Raw genomic sequence first — 6634 nt, forward strand, 5'->3', positions numbered from 1 at the left:
CAGCTTCACTTTCCTCGTGTTACCTTGACCGGGATTCAGCTTGAACCGGGTTTGGCTTCACAAGCCACTGTGCCAGGACTGACACGGACCGTCAGCGTCGTAACGTATGCATGGTGCTGCATGGCTCATAGAGAACAGAGCTCTCTCTTCCGCCCACGTTGCTCGTTCCACGCAGTATATGTTCCAACAGCATCTTTGGTTGCTTGCGCCACGCACTTTCGGGGAAGGCGGCACTTGACCATCCTTCATGGCTTCACTATAAGCTTCTGAAGAAAATGTGAAATTGTTATGCGCGCGCGCACGCACGCACGCACGCACGCACGCACGCACGCACGCACGCACGCACGCACGCACGCACGCACGCACACACACACACACACACACACACACACACACACACACACACACACACACCCACACACACACACACACACACACACACACACACACACATTCCCTCTCTCTGGGTGTTTCTGGGGCAGAATTCTATTGGCAAGAAATTTTTAATGTCGACTGTTGCTGATAGTACAATTCTACAGCCCTTGAGCTGAGTTGCTGAAAGAGGAGGGACATTTAAACTAAAAATTAAATTGACTAATTACTCGGTTCTGCAGCCTGGGGCCTGGAAGATCATCTCAGAACCAATCGCGTCTGCTCACTCGCTCGGTTCCATTCTCACACCACCATGGCGGTTAGGCGATGCGACTTTCTCATGGCGACATCGAATTTCTCGGAGGCTGTGTTGATAGCGTTCTTGAGCTCTCTGGTTAAAGCTTGTATTGGCTTGATGTGCTAATAAAAGCTATTCTTGGCAATATTGATGACGGCGTGTGCGTGTGTGTGTGTGCGTTCATGCTGACGTGCTTGTGATAGCATAAAAAAAAACTGGAAAATAATCCTTGAGCGAGCACACATCACGACGCACCTTGGACCGCAGACCATTTAGTTTAAAGAAATTATTGGGCACGTGGCAGACCATACTTTTGCAAGAGTGCTCTTCATTAGCATTAAACGTTTCCTTGCATTGTTGGCCGCTATTAACACTTTTAATGTTATTTCCATTGTAACGTCGCTGGGAATACGTGCATATGATTATTGTTTATGACATGCTGATCTTTATGTTACGTCTGTACGTGATGACGCAGCTGCTTAGTGTATGGGCCGCCGATGCTTTGACAAGCTTTTGTTATGTTACTGTATTATTCCTATTTTTTAGCTTATTTCGCCATGACCTGGAGTTGTTTTAAATTTTATGGGGCACCAAACCTGTGCGTCGCGTGTATCACACATTAATAACGGCCTGGTGCTACATTGATGACGTTATCGACGTCTTGTCTTGAATCCTGCAGATGTTGTATGTTTATATAGACCTACCCAATTGCCAAGGAATAGCCGGCGCCTTATTTGTGCATCAACGCTTTCCATCATATCAATAAAAAAGAGGAATATCGGACGTTATTTACATTTTACTCAACCCGCCTAAAAGCATCGAACACGACTCGGCTGCGTCGTTGTCCATAGAACATCTAGCTCATACCCACTGCGGCAACTTGACCAGTAATTTGGTGGATAATTCCACTTTACGATAACAATTAGGCTTTCAGGACTGCTGCACATTAACACTTATGAAAATGGGGACGATAATATCAGGAAGGATCAATGATGAATTTTTTAGAGTACGTCACCATCATCATCTTTTCATCATCCACTGTTGGATGTCCGCTGCCAGGACGAAGCCCTCTCCCGAGTCTCCAACCCACCCTATCCTGCGCGAGCTTATTCCATTTTATCCCTGCGAACTTCTTCACTTCATCGCACTTCCTACCGGCCTCTGTTATGTTTATTCATTCAACTGTTACCACTGGCCATCGGTTATCTGTCGTGCGCATTACGTGACCCACCCGTGTCTACTTTTTACTCTTAGTGGCAGCAGGGATAGGAGCTGTCTTTTTATCAGCTGTAGCCCTCTTTATTCTCTGATCAACTCCTCTTTCTTCCGATCTCTTAACGTTACGCCTACCTTTTGTTCGTTCGTTTGCACGCTGTGTGGTCCTCAACTTCTACTCGAGTTTATTTGTCATCCTCCAAGTTTCTGCCCCGTCGGTTAGTACTGGTAGAATGCAGTGGTTGGACACTTTCCGCTTTAGGGAGAGCGGTAAATTGCCTGTCATGATTTGGGAATGTCTGTCGTATGCGTTCCTGCCCATTCTTATCCTTCGGCGATTTTTTTTACCCAAGAAACAAAAAAAAGAGAAATAAAAAGAACAAAAAACATAAAAGGAGTTCGTAACGGCGACTGTGCTGGAGCACCGTAAGAAATTCCTCGACAGTAAGGAAAACATTTCTGTATATAGCTGATACGAGAGCATATGAACGAAAGAAATAATAGCAGGTTCTCTCAAGTCCAGACAAAAGGCATTGTTCAACATTCTTTTTCTTGCAGTAGCAAAACGACAAGACAGAAGAGATGAATTGCTTCTTCATGATTACAAAAATAACAGAGGGGAGAGCACGGAGCCTGACCTGAGAAAAAGCTGAGATAGAAAATGCGGCAGGGTGTAATTCTCTTGTAGAGACCTCGATCGTACTTGTGCTGCAGGATTCGCTACGCCAGGGAAACGCCAAGTACTGATAATATGGAGGTGCGTCCGTTGCAGTAACATTTGTTTCTAGCGTATTTAGATGATTTTGCAACAACCCATTTAAGATGCCGTACGGTAGTGGTTTGGCGTGATTTGCGAAAGAGGTGTATCAAATAGAATGCCGGGAGAATCAGAATGCGTACTTATGGGAAGCACATAGCAAATTTGTAGATTCACTGGAGTGTTTGAACAAACATAATTTTGAGTTGAGTATATACGAAATCTGGCCTAATGAACCGATAAGAAAATCTGGATCGGAGATGAAATTGATTTGATAGTGGCTGAAAGGTGATTCATTAACCTTTAGAAGGTTTGCCCTGCCAGAAAGTGAAATCACGCACAAGGGGTGGGATTCGCGCTTCCAAGAACTACAATGCAGCACTGACAGCATATTTAGAAAGACCTAAGCACATACAGTACTAGTTGGATTAGCGGTCGAAACATGTATGCTGAGGCACCAGAGAATAGTACGCAGCCTAATTCCAATACTGCACGAACGAATATTTTATAACCATCAAAGTCACCCTTCTTCTCACAGATTATCTATCTTTGCTCATAAATTGACCATTGCACGCTCCTTTTGTCGCAACAAATTCAATATGCGTGGGCCAATTAAACAATCTGCTATAAGCAATTCGAATATGTCTGATGAACTGTACTTGTGGGATATATCTTGCAGCTTAAAATTCGGCGGTATTTTGCACTCGGGGCTTTAACTGTGAAAACAAGAACAGTACGTTTATTGTCACTCAAGTGCAAATACAAACATTCCTGTTCCCTTAAATACGGCTGCCAAGTCAGCATACATGTAGTGGATCACACCTTGGTGAACAGCAGGGGCGTAACCAAGGGGGGGGGGGGTTCAAACCCCCCCGAAATTTTTCAATTTTGCTTGCGCATATATACACGAACACATACAAAAGAACGCACGAACATACATAAAGTATGGTTGACCCCCCCTTTCTGGCTACGCCCCTGGTGAACAGGGACTATGCTCAGAATGATATTAAATAATACTGTGCATGGCGTATTCCTCAGATCCCTGGGGTACGTCGTGCTTTTTCGTGTTTGAGAGAAGCAAAGCCTCTTTGAAAACACTACGTTTTCCCCTACTTAAAATTCCTTCATCTACACTATAACATATCCCGTGAGCACATGGTCCCTTAAACAACCTATTATATTAACATATAAAATCACATTTTCAACGACGCTATCATGAGCTTGACATATGTCTAAGTAAAGGTGCGTGTTCTTTTTGTTTTGTTTTGTTTTTTACCCTCGACTTTCCAGTCGAAAACAAAACACTTGAAAGTCGCATGTGCATGCAACTTTTATGGTCTGCATGCATGGGCCATATTGAATAACTAGATCTAGATCTAATTCGGCCGATACTCAACAACTACTTTTCGTTACAAAAAACATTATATACCAGTGAAGTACGTTTTTAATAGGCTACACTACATTTGATATTAAATAGTCGGTCTTTAACCCACCGTAGACTCTTGGCAGGTAAGATGTCGCGCTGCCAAGCTAGAGGACGCGGGTTCGATTCCCGGCCACGGCGGCTGCATTTCGATAGGCGCGAAATTCAAAAAGGCCCATGTAATCAGATTTAGAAGAGCACAGCAGAAATGGCATAACTTCCCAAATACCTTCTCGTCATGTCGGGCCTGTGGCGTAACGAATAGCGCGTCTGACTTCGGATCAGAAGATTCCAGGTTCGAATCCTGGCGGGCTCGCTCGCCTTTTACTTACCGCTTTTGGAAGAGGGCAGCAGAAACGGCATATCCTCCCAAATACCCTCTCGTCATGGCGGGCCTGTGGCGTAACGGATAACGCGTCTGACTTCGGATCAGAAGATTCCAGGTTCGAATCCTGGCGGGCTCGCTCGCATTTTACTTACCGCTTTTGGAAGAGGGCAGCAGAAACAGCATATCCTCCCAAATACCCTCTCGTCATGTCGAGCCTGTGGCGTAACGGATAACGCGTCTGACTTCGGATGAGAAGATTCCAGGTTCGAATCCTGGTGGGCTCGCTCGCCTTTTACTTACCGCTTTTAGAAGAGGGCAGCAGAAACGGCATATCCTCCCAAATACCCTCTCGTCATGGCGGGCCTGTGGCGTAACGGATAACGCGTCTGACTTCGGATCAGAAGATTCCAGGTTCGAATCCTGGCGGGCTCGCTCGCCTTTTACTTACCGCTTTTAGAAGAGGGCAGCAGAAACGGCATATCCTCCCAAATACCCTCTCGTCATGTCGGGCCTGTGGCGTAACGGATAACGCGTCTGACTTCGGATCAGAAGATTCCAGGTTCGAATCCTGGCGGGCTCGCTCGCATTTTACTTACCGCTTTTGGAAGAGGGCAGCAGAAACAGCATATCCTCCCAAATACCCTCTCGTCATGTCGAGCCTGTGGCGTAACGGATAACGCGTCTGACTTCGGATCAGGAGATTCCAGGTTCGAATCCTGGTGGGCTCGCTCGCATTTTACTTACCGCTTTTGGAAGAGTGCAGCAGAAACGGCATATCCTCCCAAATACCCTCTCGTCATGTCGGGCCTGTGGCGTAACGGATAACGCGTCTGACTTCGGATGAGAAGATTCCAGGTTCGAATCCTGGTGGGCTCGCTCGCATTTTACTTACCGCTTTTGGAAGAGGGCAGCAGAAACGGCATATCCTCCCAAATACCCTCTCGTCATGGCGGGCCTGTGGCGTAACGGATAACGCGTCTGACTTCGGATCAGAAGATTCCAGGTTCGAATCCTGGCGGGCTCGCTCGCATTTTACTTATCGCTTTTGGAAGAGGGCAGCAGAAACGGCATATCCTCCGAAATACGTTCTCGTCATGTCGGGCCTGTGGCGTAACGGATAACGCGTCTGACTTCGGATAAGAAGATTCCAGGTTGGAATCCTGGCGGGCTCGCTCGCATTTTACTTACCGCTTTTGGAAGAGGGCAGCAGAAACAGCATATCCTCCCAAATACCCTCTCGTCATGTCGGGCCTGTGGCGTAACGGATAACGCGTCTGACTTCGGATCAGAATATTCCAGGTTCGAATACTGGCGGGCTCGCTCGCATTTTACTTACCGCTTCTGGAAGAGGGCAGCAGAAACGGCATATCCTCCCAAATACCCTCTCGTCATGTCGGGCCTGTGGCGTAACGGATAACGCGTCTGACTTCGGATCAGAAGATTCCAGGTTCGAATCCTGGCGGGCTCGCTCGCATTTTACTTACCGCTTTTGGAAGAGGGCAGCAGAAACGGCATATCCTCCGAAATACGTTCTCGTCATGTCGGGCATGTGGCGTAACGGATAACGCGTCTGACTTCGGTTCAGAAGATTCCAGGTTCGAATCCTGGCGGGCTCGCTCGTCTTTTACTTACCGATTTTAGAAGAGCACAGCAGAAATGGCATAACCTTCCAAATATGTTCGCGTCATCTCGGGCCTGTGGTGTAACGGCAATTCCACTTCCGTCCGCAACAAGGCCGTGGTACCAGGGAAACTGTTAAGGATCCATTAGATTACATACTCAGTTGGCCCAGGAATTTGGCTCAGTTGTTCGCCGCGCGAGTTGTTTTGAACACGTTATTTTTACATGCCGATGTTAATGCACGGCTGTATCGTGTGGAATACGTACTTCAGGGACATGCTGGCAAATTTAATGTTGCTGCCTGACATAATCGCACTAGAGGCGTACCATATCAGTCACGAAGGGTCACTGACATTCAAGAGCGCCGGTGCTGTGTGTGTTAAGCAACTGCTACGTGCAGAGGATATCGGTGAAAGATCGGTCGCCTTATGGATATATATACTTTGCAAATCAAGCCATACACCTAAAGATGCATTCGTTGCTGCACAACTTACTGGATGAAGACATGTGCGAAGCCTTGGCACTCTATAGCATTGTTAAGGACATCACGCGTGAGCGGTGACGTGTTCAGGGGCGGCGCGGCAAGGGTTCATCAACACGGCTTGTCACCTTGGTGCTGCG

General features: G+C 46.9%; 8 non-coding genes across 8 annotated transcripts; all 8 read left to right on the forward strand.

Annotated features, from left to right (window-relative positions):
• Positions 1–4308: 4308 nt before the first annotated feature.
• On the forward strand, positions 4309–4381 carry Trnar-ucg (transfer RNA arginine (anticodon UCG)). Its single transcript has one exon. It is a non-coding gene; the product is annotated as a tRNA-Arg (tRNA).
• A 75-nt stretch (positions 4382–4456) lies between these two features.
• On the forward strand, positions 4457–4529 carry Trnar-ucg (transfer RNA arginine (anticodon UCG)). The gene has a single exon. It is a non-coding gene; the product is annotated as a tRNA-Arg (tRNA).
• Positions 4530–4752: 223 nt separating this feature from the next.
• Trnar-ucg (transfer RNA arginine (anticodon UCG)) lies at positions 4753–4825 on the forward strand. The gene has a single exon. It is a non-coding gene; the product is annotated as a tRNA-Arg (tRNA).
• A 75-nt stretch (positions 4826–4900) lies between these two features.
• Positions 4901–4973, forward strand: Trnar-ucg (transfer RNA arginine (anticodon UCG)). The gene has a single exon. It is a non-coding gene; the product is annotated as a tRNA-Arg (tRNA).
• Positions 4974–5048: 75 nt separating this feature from the next.
• Positions 5049–5121, forward strand: Trnar-ucg (transfer RNA arginine (anticodon UCG)). The gene has a single exon. It is a non-coding gene; the product is annotated as a tRNA-Arg (tRNA).
• A 223-nt stretch (positions 5122–5344) lies between these two features.
• On the forward strand, positions 5345–5417 carry Trnar-ucg (transfer RNA arginine (anticodon UCG)). The gene has a single exon. It is a non-coding gene; the product is annotated as a tRNA-Arg (tRNA).
• A 371-nt stretch (positions 5418–5788) lies between these two features.
• On the forward strand, positions 5789–5861 carry Trnar-ucg (transfer RNA arginine (anticodon UCG)). Its single transcript has one exon. It is a non-coding gene; the product is annotated as a tRNA-Arg (tRNA).
• A 75-nt stretch (positions 5862–5936) lies between these two features.
• On the forward strand, positions 5937–6009 carry Trnar-ucg (transfer RNA arginine (anticodon UCG)). The gene has a single exon. It is a non-coding gene; the product is annotated as a tRNA-Arg (tRNA).
• Positions 6010–6634: the final 625 nt, after the last annotated feature.

The sequence above is a fragment of the Rhipicephalus sanguineus genome, chromosome 1, assembly GCF_013339695.2.
Source record: "Rhipicephalus sanguineus isolate Rsan-2018 chromosome 1, BIME_Rsan_1.4, whole genome shotgun sequence".
NCBI classification, from domain to species: Eukaryota; Metazoa; Arthropoda; class Arachnida; order Ixodida; family Ixodidae; genus Rhipicephalus; species Rhipicephalus sanguineus.